This window comes from Crocodylus porosus, unplaced genomic scaffold (genome assembly GCF_001723895.1).
Source record: "Crocodylus porosus isolate Cpor-Errol unplaced genomic scaffold, CroPor_comp1, whole genome shotgun sequence".
NCBI classification, from domain to species: Eukaryota; Metazoa; Chordata; order Crocodylia; family Crocodylidae; genus Crocodylus; species Crocodylus porosus.
In genome coordinates this window covers 187,112,541-187,125,959 of record NW_017728886.1, presented here as the reverse complement: position 1 = coordinate 187,125,959, position 13,419 = coordinate 187,112,541, and the positions used below count along the sequence as shown (strand labels likewise).

Below are 13,419 nucleotides of genomic sequence, written 5' to 3'. Positions count from 1 at the left end.
CTCCAACCAGTTGGCGACCCATTTGACCGTGTGGGCATCGACACCACAGTCTCCCAGCTTTTTGATGAGGACAGGGACAGGGTCAAATAGGAATCTATAGTGTTACAAGCCCTGACCTGTTTTGAACCAAGTTCTTGGCAACAAAAGAATTGTTGCATCATTTTTCTGCAGTCAAAACATAAGTGAAAACTAAGAGCTGACAGTTTCCAAGCACTGCCTTAAGTCTAATAAGCAGGGATCTGGGTTTTCCATTTCCCATGGAAAAACAGAAAAAAAACCTCTCCCTTTTTCCATGGGAAAAGGAAAACCCAGATCCCTGCTTATTAGACTTAAGGCAGTGCTTGGAAAACGGTTTTCAAAAAGGGTGCTGAAACATCTTAAGATGCCAAAAGATCTTTTCAGTGTGCAATTAGTGGATTTGCCCTTTTAACTGGAAAAAAAATGCAAATTTCTCATTTTAATGGAGAAACATACAGATTTTCCAATTTTACAAAGAGCCCTCCACAGGCTGTCAGAGTTCCAGACTGCAAGGGGCTGGGGGTGCCATGTGCATATGCACACATACACGTGCACGTGGCTGCCAGGCAGCCTGGCAAGCATCTCCTATAGGTACGTCTTGCACTGGGGAGGATGGGGAGATTGTGGCCCCCATAAAGAGGGAGGGAGGGAGTTGGGTAGAGCTAGGACTGCTGCCCCGCTGGGTGGTGCATGGAGCTTGGGGCCAGAACGCATGGCCACAGGACTCTGGCGGGGAGGATGGAGCCAAGGGAGGCTCATTTGGGGGAGGGGGAGGGGCTGGCTCCCCGCTGCTGTGCATGCTCCTGGGGAGGATTGGGGGGGGAGGAGGGGGCACGTGCCGTTCATGGCCCAGCGGGCTAGACCTGGCACAGCAGGACAGAGCCTGGCCAGGCAGGGAAGCTCCTTCCTGCTCCGAGTACCACCCCACCCTGGTGAACTGCCCCCTGCCCACCTGAGAGCAGTGCAGAGTTGTGCTCCTTGATGCTGCTTGGCAGGCAGGGGGTGTCTCGCCATGGCAGCGCAGGGCTTGCAGTGGTAAGGAGCTTCCCCGCCTGGCCCCACTCTACCCTGCTGTGCCAGATCCTGCCCACTGGGCTGCAAAGACCCTGGGGGGAGGACAGGAGGGTAGGGAGCCCCAAGCCCACAGTGGGCAGCCCATATCCGCCCCCCACCCCTGATGAGCTCTGCTCTGACTATGCTGCCTGTCAGGGAAGGGGATCCAGGCTCTGCACTCCACTCCACTGCAGCAGCCAACGCCTCCCACAGGCTGCAGCTCGGGCTTGGGCACTGCTGTGGGGGGCAGGTGGCTGCAGACCCAGGTCCCTGGGCCCACAGCCCTGGCAGCTGAAGCCCTCTCCAGCAGGGCTGGGTGGGGAGTGAGAGGTCTGGACCTGTATCCTGGTGAATGAAGGGGGAAGGGGGAGCTCTGCTTTCCCATGATAAAAACCTAAAATCAAATACCAATATTTATGTGTACTTAGAATTTATTTTATTATATTGATTGAGACACTGGTATGCTTCCAAATGGCTTGAACATTGTAACTATATCAATAAAACACTGTGTTTGATCAGTACTAGAGATGCACTGATATATTGGTCCAATATCAAATTGGTACCAGTAGAAAGAAAATTTGCTGTATCGGATATTGTCCCAATGGGGCTAATAATTTGGCTAATAAATGCCTGTGCTGCACCCCAATGGCAATGTGTAGGAGATGCGTGGGGGTGCACCCCCTCCCCCGTTTGCTGACTGGTTGCTGGGGGGACACATCCCCCTCCCCACGACTAAGGTGGCACCAGTTGCCCATGCTGTGCCTAACCGCAGTGCAGCACGGAGCAGAGCTGGCAGCATGGAGAGCTGCCTCCAGCTGGTAAAACTGGAGGGGGAGGGAGGAGGGAAGGGGTGTGAGGGGGCAGATCAGTGCCTCCTGAGGTGAGGGAGGGAGGGGGCAGGGGCAGGCACTGCCCAGGAGGGAGGAAGCAGGGGTGCAGGATAGAGGTGCGGCTCATGGTGGGGGGAGCAGGCTCCTGCTGCTGGCACCCGGGGGGGGGCTGGACTCAGAGCAGATGCCAGCGGCGCTGAGAGAAGCCACCCCAAGTTTCACTGCAGCTCCGCTCCCAGGCCCATGCTGCCAGATGCAGCCCGGCTCCATGTCCCGCCTCCACCAACGTGCTGGGAAGAACCAAGGTGATGCTGGGCAGCTGGCTGCAGCGGTGGAACTAGGAGCAAAGCTGCAGCAAAATCTGGGATGGCTGCAGCCCCTTCCCAGAGCCACTGGTACCCGATCCAAGACCAGCCCCGTGCAGCCCCAGCTCCAGCCCGCCTGCCCCACACTGATCTAGGGCACACCCCCCCACCCTCCTGGAGTGCAAGCAGCAGCAGGAGCTGTCCCCCCCACCACAAGCTACGCCTCTGTCCCACGCCCATGCCCCATCTGGGCAGCGCCTGCCCCGCTCCCTCCCACCCTCACCATGGGGGGGCATTGATCTGCCCCCCCACACCCCTTCACTCCCCTAATATATAGTGGTGTTTTATTTTAATCACAGATTTGGGGGGGGGGAGGCTAATTAGATAATATGAGCTTTTTCAACAGAGAAAACCAGGATCCTTGCTAATAAGGTTCAAAAACACTGGTTTACCGTAAACCCCAGACCCTCTTCTGCAGTACTGCAACCTAGACAATCGTTCCCCAGTCTGTATTTCTGCATTTGATTGGTTATTTTTAAGTGTAGTACTTTCTACTTGTCCTTGACTTTCATCTGATTTTTCTCAGCATATTTCTCCAAAGTACCAAGATGATTTTGAATTTTATCCGATACCTTACACAGCTTGGTATCATCTGAAAAAGAAACTACTTTAATATATTTTGGTATGCTGTTGGTCAGCATTAATGGTTTCACTTTTTAAACCCATCTTCTCAACAGAAGTTACCAAGTTGAATTCAAGCTCAAGTTCACCACCATGTGACAGTTCAATCAACTCTTTGGTTTTTTGCCCTTTTTTTTTTTTTTGTTACGAAGATAAGCAGCCATGAAGCAATGCCATCTGATACACTACCAGAAAAGTAGCCATTGAACTGGGTGATAAAATTAAGACAGGATTCTTTTATGACAGCAATGAAATCCAGATGAATTTTCTGCCGTTCTGAAACAGCACTGCATATGCACCCTTCTGGATGACAGTAGCTCTCTCAGCAAAATGTGGGATTTCATAAGAACATCTCAGTAGTTTATACTATCCTACTTAGACTAACTGAAGCCAGGACTAGCAAAAAACCAGTCAGCTATACTCACATGAAAACAGAGCACCCCAAGCTACCACTAAATAAAATTAATCCACTAAGGTCAAGAAGTCTAAGTCATTACTGTAGCTAAATGTGGCCAGAAGAGTATATTTTGCTGCTTGATAAATTTCTGATGCATTGCAGTCTATTACGCTGGCTTGTTCGAAAACGTTGTTCCCCTCTCCTCCCCCAAGGGTTTTCTTCCTGTTAATAACTGCCAAATATACATATATCCCTGCTAAAACAGTCACCTACATAAAATAGCCACAATTTTATTTCTGTAACTCCTATCCCTATTCTTAAAGATAGACTCCCTAGTCTTTCAAATCCACTATTAATATTATGAGCTGTGTGGAGCAGGGAATTGTCTGTATGTTTACTGTGCACTGCCCAACCTACCCGTGGGCACTTTAGTTTATTAAATAAAAAAAAGTCCAAAAAGCACATGGGATTTTTCTTTATGTACCACTTGATGTTTCAGTAGAAGTACACTACAGCTTGACAGCCTGCTGACACAAAAGCTTGCCAAAACTAACATGTTTTAATCTCACTACCCTTGAAATCCTGCCTACCTCCATATCTGCCAAAACTGAGATGATTTTGTCTTCTCCCTCCAGTTCTACAGTCTGCCAGGGATTCTATAATTGCCATTCCAATAAGAGATTTGAGAACTGAGAGGTCATTCTCTGCAACAAAATAAAAAATGGGGAAGCTGTTAATTTGAAAAGCCACCAATTTTACTTCAGTCAGACCTGTGAGGTCATGCATATACTGGTCCTGGAGATGGCTCATGCACCTTTTTGTTTTTTTTAAACCCACTGTTTCCCACCCCATGTACACCTCTCAGCTTTTCTCTAGACATATGTCAGACATGAAAGTCTTCTCAGTTGCCTTCATTTTTACTTCAGAAGAACAATTTTCAAAATTGTTACTCTGTCATCTGGCCCACCAGCAGCTATTGTGTATCTGACTACTCCCTCCACAACTAAATTTTGTTCTCGAAGGAAAATAAAATATTAATAAAAATATCATAACATTCGCACAGCATATGCTTTGAAATTCTTCTATCATTAAGATACCACCCACATACTTAGGTGTCATGCATGCAATATGATCATCTCTAACAGGCAGCTGTTTCCTAACTACAAAGTACATCACCCAAGCTGTAAATTAAGATCCACCTTCCCAGCAGGTGAAAGAGAACCAGCTAGTTTCACCAAGAATTAAATTATATAGAGAGAGTGTATTAAAAAGAGTTCTATATGCTTCCGTTATGAAACAACTGCAATCAAATTAGACCAAAACCTTTGAAGAGATGGGAATGCACTAAACACAGTCTGCTTCCCATGACCCCCATTCAACAACCACCTATCTGAAAGCATAACATATTGCTGGGCTCCCTGAGATACTGGAGAAGATAGTCAATTAGATGGGACAAAGCTAGGAAACAGGTAGCACAATAGCATGATCACCTAAGCTACTCCATGCTACGGAGAAGAACACTCCACACAAAACAATATTATAATCAATGGCTTTAATGTCCTTTCCCCCAGCATGAGCATGCAGTAGTCTGCAGCCATGGCAGAAGGTTTAATGATAGCAAGACATTGTACCAGAAGGTTCAGGATGTTGAAGTTAAAGGAAGGCACTCCATGAGCATGATCCCAAAATCCAAAGCATTAGTGGCAAGGATTTACAATGTCTATTCCTCACCTGGAATGGTCAATATCATTAAGAAGTGTCGAAAATGCTTAAAAAAAGCAATCTATCCTATGTATGAAACCAGCTACCGAATCCTCCGTTGTGCAAACAGCAGCTATGCCCCATCTATTCGAAACTACTCCCGTTTCCCCTCAACCATTTTTCCACAATGGGTGCATAATGGGAGAAGCTCAGAGAGCTCTTGCTCTATTAAATCCACAGCTGCTGACAAATTCCTTTTTTAAACAGATGATCAAACTTTCAGTCCCTTTCCCTGCAGAGAATCTTAATTTCATCTTTACTGAGAGAATACAGAAGAGAAGCACAGCCATCTCTCAAAAATAGAAACATATACTTTAAGTGCTGTCTTTGGAAACCTTGCAAATTTTTTCATGGTAAGTGACACTATCAAGACATGCAACTGAATTCTGTCTAACAAAAGACACAAAACTTTAAGAATATGAAGCTGTATGGACAAGCCTTAATTATTAAAATCCTTAATTAAACATCATCAACCAAATGCATTTCACCCCAGAGGTAAAGTTAAGAATTAAAATACTGCTTCACATCAAAGAGCCCTAATCAGATACAAAACTTGCATAATCACTTTAAGAAAACCACCAAAGGTGAAACAAAGGCTACAGTTGGTAGAATCTGAGTATCTTTGCACAAGATCTTTCTAAAGCTAAAGTCACTTAAGATAGTGTTACATGAGAGATTATCAGACATCTGTCCTAGTGTTTCCATGAAGAGTCTTAAGTCTACCCACACTGTTACTTTGATTTCAAATCTATTTCCAAAGTCGTGTCTCACATCTGGAGTATTAAATGAAAACTATGTCACATTTTGTCTCACTGACTCAGAAATACTCCCTGCTGATTCCTTTCCACTATATACAAAACCCCGTCATCTACCACAGAAATGTAGCAAAAGTTGAAATATGGCAAATCATTTAGTGAACATGTACATTTAGATCCAGTTAATTACCTCATATTTAAATTCCAAAGTAGACAAATTATTCCCATTACATCTCTGAAATGCAATGAAAGTTATGGTGTTATACAAGTGTTAATTGATGAGATATTTAAATATAAAGAAATTTCTTACCTGGTCTCTTATAGTCCAGCATGTCCCAAATCAGTTTCATGGAAGCTGTGACATCACAGCATAACAGAGTAAGTCAACACAAGTGAGAGCTCGTGACTTCAGAAGATGTCCAAAATAAAATGAAAATAACTACATTTTAGAATCACATATTCTCACCACTAACATAATTCAAAATTCTACATACATCTGACTTGCATAAAGTTGCTTGCAAATTTCTGTTAAACAACTGCAATTTTCTTTGGACTAGGCATGTCTCAAAACCAAGCAATAAAAATGACAAGATCCTTAAAGATGCTGCAGGGTGTCGCACAATTCTAGCACTGCTGGGCGTGTAAACACTTACACATGATTCACAAGATAAACCCAGAGACTTCAAATAGAAACAAAGGGTCAAAAAACATTGTGACCTGTTGAGGTCTTTCTGAGTTTTTCACAACAGAAGAATTGCTCTATTTTTTTTTTTTTTTGACCATGGAAAAATAGAGTGAAAGCTAAGACCTGGTATTTTCCACGGGGTGCACTGAGTCTAATGAGGTTGAGGACCACAATCTTAAACTAAATGAATTAAGCATCTCAAGTTTCTCACTTTAAGACATGTTTCCATTATTGCAGCACTTCTTTAAAACTAATTTTTCAACATCTCTTCTAAACTGGTGACAGCAGCCCTGGGCAGTTTTCTGGTAAGTTTCCCATGCCAAATAATGAGTTACCACAAGCTCACTATTCATACTTGGTATTGCCAAGCAATCCAAAAGGTCTACATAACTGACCTGTCCTATTAATATCTGCCATTACCGCAATCTGTGTCATCTTCAAGTTTTACTAAATATTATTTTATATTTTCTTTCAGGTCATTGAGAAAGGGTTCTTGGTCCAGGGCTATTATGAGTCAGGGATCCTGGTTTTCTCCAATTTAAAAAAATCCCCAATTTTCAGTTAAAAAAAAGAACCCCAAATCTACATTTTTCCGTGATTTAAATGAATCACCCACTAGTATACAGTGTCATTTCATTTAAATCACAGAAAAATGTGGATTTGGGAATACTTTTTCTTAACTGAAAATTGGGGTTTTTTTTAAAACCAGAGAAAACTAGGATCCCTGGTTATGACCATACTAAAACACCCCCATGGAATGACAATATACAATTACTCTTGTGCAACTATCCACCATTTTAATCCATGCAATACAAGCAACAATGACTCCGTTAATTAGAATGCAGTCTTGTTCTTGGGGAAAATATGAGTTTTTGTGCTCATTCCAACAATCTCTCTCTCCTTATCAGGTTAGGATCATACACAGCATTCTAATATCAAGGAATTTAGGAAGTAAAAAAAATGAAACTATGCCCTTAATGTATCTGCATGAGGAATACTGTATTAAATATTATGCCATTTATGGGAAAAAAGCTATTTCAAAATAGCTAAACAGTAGGGCTGAAGATGTATCACTACTCATATCAGTGTTCGTTTTAAGAGCAGGGGTTCCCAAACTGTGGTACATGTACCCCTGGTATGCAAGACTTTGCTAGGGGATATGTGGGAGAAATTGTGTAATGGCAGATTTAATTTTCATTATAATAATAATTGGCATTTAAGGGTTTATAATATAAAGTGTATGCAGGTAGGGGTACACAGGCAGCTGGTAAATCTGGAAGGAGGTACACAATAAGAAAAAGTTTGGGAACCTCTGTTTTAGAGTATATTTAAAGCAAAAGCCTGATGAAATTTGATATTTTTCAAAGGCCTGTGTCAAAAAAGAAAAACAAAAATCACTCAGGAATGAAATTTTGCTGTTATTTTACCTTTTCTAATGTATCTTGACTATGCAAATTGCTGTAGCATATTAGCACTATTCTGATTGTTAGTATATAAAGTAGGAGAGGAATTTACAGCACTAACTGCCTTCTCAAAGGACTGTCAACATGTGGAGGCCTATTTCTCCTGTATTTGTCAGATATGCTTCACAAATCCCCCTTTCCAGGCTTATCTTCTATAAACAACTGAAAATGGCTCTTCTCTGTTCAACCACACATTATGTAAGAGCTGATGGTGCAAGAGCAGACAAAATTTGTTTAAAGTCTTGAAGGGCCATACATTCTAAAGTGTAAAGCCAAGGTCCTGATACACATTTATACTAAAGCTTTCATGATGCTTTTCACAACAGTAAAGATTCAGTGTCCTAATATCTTGTCCAAGTTTCAGGTTTTGTTAATTATGTCCTACATAAGTGCCCCCTGTAGTTTCAATTAGACATGGTATTCTTCTTCACTTCCTGTCCTGAATTATTGTGCACTGTTGCTAAGCGCTAGTTAACAGTTGCCACATTCACCCAGAGTCAGTAGAACTTCAGTGGTAGGTGAAACAATTAGATGCAAATCATAGTGTAGGAACAGGAGAAACATAAGAAGAACTTTTAAGATCTTTCAGAATGAAATTGACGTTCCAGAAATAAACAAGACAAAATACAATTTTTTCAAACTGAAACTTCTATTTTCATCTATGTTAGATAACAGAGGTTCCTATAGCTTAGTACAGTTTTGTGAAAATACAAAAAAAGGGGGAGAGAAAAAAAAGAAGACAGATCACCTTGCTTATCCCAATATTAATGGTGAAGCAGGCCCCTCCACTAAACAATCCTTCCCTTCCCTGTGTTTCAAAAGTGCAACAACTTCAGTCCAACAAACTTTCTGAAGCAGGACTGAAATTTAGTCATAGCAAAACCATGAACCAACCCTGACTTTGCTTGTCTATGGAATTCTATGCAAACATATCATGGTCTTTTTCTTTCTACTTGTCTTGCATGGAAGTATTATACCATGCACTACAGGGATACTTGAATAACTTATTTTAACCAGCACAACAAAAATTCATAATTCAGCTTGTACATTATCAGTATTATTATCATTAGTTCCCTCTTAATATTATGTCCTTGCAAATACGGTGCAGCTATAGTTTAAATTTGCTACTGCTTTATTACATACAGCTGTAATGCTGAAATTTGGAGTCACAAAAGCATCTCTCATATTTAAAAATCAATATTTACTTTATTGCACATTATGCAAAATATTATTTGCAAATATAGCAACATTTAAATGTTGCATGCTACATTTATTATTTTATATTAACAACTGTACTTTCAGCTTTAAAACCCAACCATGCTTAACAGCTAGGGCACACTAAGCAAAGTACACTGTGCTTAACTGTGATACCCAAGCAAGTAATCCATAGTTACAGTGGGACTACTTATGTTAAAAAAAAAAAAAAAAAAAAAAAAAAAAAATTCAAAAAAAAAAATCACATATATACCTAGGTTTCATGCACCAATGACATAACTTTTTGTTGTTGTTGTTGATTTTAACAGTACATCATAAGAAGTTACTCCTGAATAAGGGTATTTTCAGAGAAAATACACTTTATACAGACCCTTAATTCCATCATGGGGCAGTAACAGTGCTCAGATAACAGGTCTGGCAATCACTAGAAGGCCTCATGTTTCTTTAGAGGTCACATACTACACAAGGATTAATAAAGCAAACTGTAATGCATACTTGTGTGCAGCAGATGAAAAACTACTCAAAGCCTTTTACCTGTCCTTCAACCTGGCAGGCCTTTGTGAAGATCTACCCAAACAATCTTTTATCAGGTCAAGTACAAGAATCTATTGTCAATGGGACTTAGTAATTACTTGTGGCTCTGAGCTTTAAATAGTGACCGTAATGAAAACCCTATGCTCCATTCATTCAATCTACTAACCTTAAATGAGAAAACAAGAAGTTAGTTTTCTATTCAACAGGCCATTCTTGATCATTTAAGAAGTATGTGGCCCTGAGAGATACCAGAAACTCAGATCTAAAAAAAGATGTCTCCCACCCCAATGCTGTACATGTTAAAGAAGGCCAAAAGGCACATGTCGAACTCCCATCTCCAAGGTCCATGCAGAAAGACTGCAAACACAGATCCTAAAAACTTGCATTTCTGGGTTGCCCTTTACAGGACTGATACCATTCACAATACGAGTGATACCATTCATGATAAGTAAGTACAGCACTGACTTCTATGTTTGCAGGTTGGGGGCCAGAGAGAGCAAGAGCAAGTGGTCTCCCTTCCCCATCAAAATCCCCTTGAAGGTCAACTTGTGCAACCCTGGAGGAAGGGCCGGTCCAAGGGTAATTGGTGCCCCAGGCGAACGGTGTACCTCGGTGCCCCCACCACTTCCAATATAGAGGAAAAGAAGAAGTCTAGAATCAACTTTTACCCCTGAGATCTTTTCAGAGGTCTTTCTTCCCTTACGGAACCACAGGTCTTAGACCAAGGTAAAGCTGCAGTCAGCCAGGGCTGTTATTTAGAATGATGTTCCTGTTATTTTGTTCTGCATATAATTTTGGTGCCCCACCCCACAAATCTTGGCACCCTAGGCGACCGCCTAGTTTGCCTAACGGTTGGGCTGGCCCTGCCTGGAGGTTTCTACCAGAGGTGTGCAACCTTTTGCAGATGCCAGCCACCCCTCCTCAAAGGCACTCCTCCATATGCTCAGACAGTCACCTAGAAGCCGGGCTGGTAGGGACCTCCAGAGGTTCATCCATTTCAGCAGTTCCCAACCTGTTTTGTACCAGGACCCCTTTGAAAACAGCAATAGCCAGTGCCAACCCAGTGCCCTCAACCCCAGCCCTTCCGTGTGTGGGGCAGGACCCCCAAGGCCCCCCTTGAGGCTATAGCTCTGCCAACCTGCAAGGCAAAAGCCACAGTTCCCAAAGTTTTCCTCCTTTAAAGGAGGATCCTTTTTTTTTTTTTAATTATTATTTCTCAGCGACCCTTTCATATACTTGTTCTTTAAGCGGGTTGTGACCCACGGGTTGGGAAACGCTGGCCTAGTCCCACCCCCTGCCTGAGGCCGGCTCAGCCCTACCCAAGCCCCCCCGCATCTAAACAGCCCTGCCCGCGACCCCGGCCGACCACCCCGGGCGCAGCGGGGCAGCGCACGTCCCGCGTCTCCGCACCCGATCCGGCGCCGGGCTCTTTGTCCGGCTCCAGGGGGCTGCCACGCCCGGAACACGCTCCCGCGAGCAGCGGACGGGCAGCTCCCCAGGCCCGCTGCATCCCCACAATTATTGCAGGGCGACAAAAGGGATCTCCCCCCCCCCGCCAAGCGCCGGGCGAGGCGGAGCAGGCAAAGGGGGCTCCCTCCCGCCCGCGCCGCGGCCACAAAGGGCCAGAGGGCGCCGCTGCCGCTGCCTTACCGCTGCCCCGCGCCGCCGCCGCTACCACCGGGCGCCTCCTGTGGGAGCCGGTCTCCGGGCCTCAGGGAGGCGGAGGGAGGGAGGAGAAGGCGGAGGCGGGGCGGAGCCGCAGGTGCCGCCCCCTCCTGCTCTGACAGCGGCTCCGGCGGGAGAGGGGCAGGGCCGGACCGGGCCGGGCCCCCGCGGAAGGGGTGCGGGCACACTGGGGAGGGCAGCACAGATGGGGAGGGGGCTGCGGGAGCGGGGCTGGTTTAGTCTGGAGAAACGGAGCGGGGATTTGACAGCAGCCTGAAGGGGGCTCCGGAGAGGATGGAGCCGCACTGCTGCTGCTCCTTGGTCTGTCGTCTGCCACCACCCAGGGCAGTCTCAGGTTGCAACAAGGGAGGTTTGGGGTGGGTGTTAAGAAGACTTTCTCACGAGGAGGGTGAGGAAGCACTGGGACAGGTTACCCAAAGAGGTGGGGGCATCTCTGTCCTCGGACGGTTTTAAGACGGGGGTAGACAAAGCCTTGGCTGGGATCCGGTAGCTGGGGCTTTGAGCAGCGGGTTGGACTAGATGCCCTCCCACCCTCCTTGTCTATGATTGTCAGGTGGAGCCTGAGGCAGGGTGAGGACGGGGCTAGGCTGTGTGAGGGGATGGGCAGCTGTGGGGGTGAAGCTGGAGCTGGGGTAGAGGTGGGAGGCAGTGCTGAGGAGATCAGAGAAGGCCTGCAGGGGGGACAGATTCAGCCCAGCAGAAGGAAGGCAGTCTAGGCAGAAGGCGCAGGGAAGAGGATCAGGTTGTGTTGGAGGAGGTTGTAAGAGCAGGAAGAGTCAAGGGGTCAGATGGGACCAGGGCTGGCAAGGCCCATGCATATGGAAGTGGTTGAGTTCAAAGGAGCAGGTGGTGTGGTGACTGAAAGCAGGTAGATGACTGAAGGGTGTGTATGGAGGATGGTAGGATTGCAGCTCAGGGAGACAATGCCTTGAAACCAGCGTTCCCTCTAAGCTGTGTGGCATGTGCAGCCACACAGGCACACTCATGCCACACTGCCAGGCATGCCTGCACAGCCACACACACCACACAGCTTAGAGGGAACACTGCTTGGAGCCCTTGACAATGAGTTCTCTCTCCTTGGCTGAGTTGGACTACCCCACACCTATTGCTGGCCTTCTCCTGTCTCCTTTTTAAGACCGTGTCCCTAGCCCTCTTCTCTCACCTGCTCTCAGGGACACAGATATCAAAGAGCTCATCCTGGCCCTTGCCTTGGCCTCTTCCTTTCAGAAGAGAGGCTAATGGAAATTATTATTAGTAATTATTCTTACTTCATAGGAATCTTCTGTGGGCTCCAATGGAATTTAAAAAGATGGAGAGAGGTGCTATAGATGTATTTAATACCTCTTGCTTAGTCCATTTATTTTTCATTCCTTGCAAGTAGGTTACATTATGATATCAGAGTGACATATAAACATGCATTTGAACACCCAGGACTCTAAGGCACTAGGTAGCCCAGAGAGGAAGCAGGTCCCTTTTGGAGTAGGATCTGCACATATGCATAATTTGTAACAGTGCCCATCACTCCCATTTACCCATTAGTCAAGCTTCTCAACCACTTGTTTCATTTAGGTTCTCAGCTAGTAAGGTACTTATAGATGTGCATAATTTTAATTATGTAAACTAGCCCTAATATTGTCAATAGGACTACTGTACTTATACTTCAAGCTAGCAGGAGGGTAAAGTACCTTCCTGGGTCTGAGTTTCTTTTATTAGTTGTAGCTTAGCTGAACAATGATTCAACAATGCCAGTCTACTATACGGTAATTATCATTATGTTTAAGTTGATAATAGTTTCTTGTTAAACATTGTACTAAGTTTTTAGATGAAGCTAGGTTTTGAGGGCTTCAATTACCTTTGAAATCAAAAGAAACTGAACAGGTCCTAAAGCTTTGCTTTAGAAGGAAACAAGTTGCACAGAATTTTTTTGCTAACTTCAACTAAGTTCATAGATTTCATAGACATCAGGGCTGGAAGGGACCTCGGGAGATCATCGAGTCCAGCCCCCTGCCCAAAGGGCAGGAAGTCAGCTGGGGTCA

At 44.8% G+C, this 13,419-nt stretch overlaps 1 protein-coding gene across 1 annotated transcript in view; it reads right to left on the bottom strand.

Moving 5' to 3' along the window:
* Positions 1-11,419, bottom strand: part of GREB1L (growth regulation by estrogen in breast cancer 1 like) — a 229,529-nt gene extending 218,110 nt beyond the window's left edge. The window contains exons 1-2 of the mRNA XM_019546864.1: positions 11,348-11,419; positions 6,111-6,206 (exon numbers count right to left, since the gene is read on the bottom strand). The gene's annotated coding sequence lies outside the window, so the exon portion shown is untranslated. The remainder of the gene's footprint in view (positions 1-6,110; positions 6,207-11,347) is intronic.
* Positions 11,420-13,419: the final 2,000 nt, after the last annotated feature.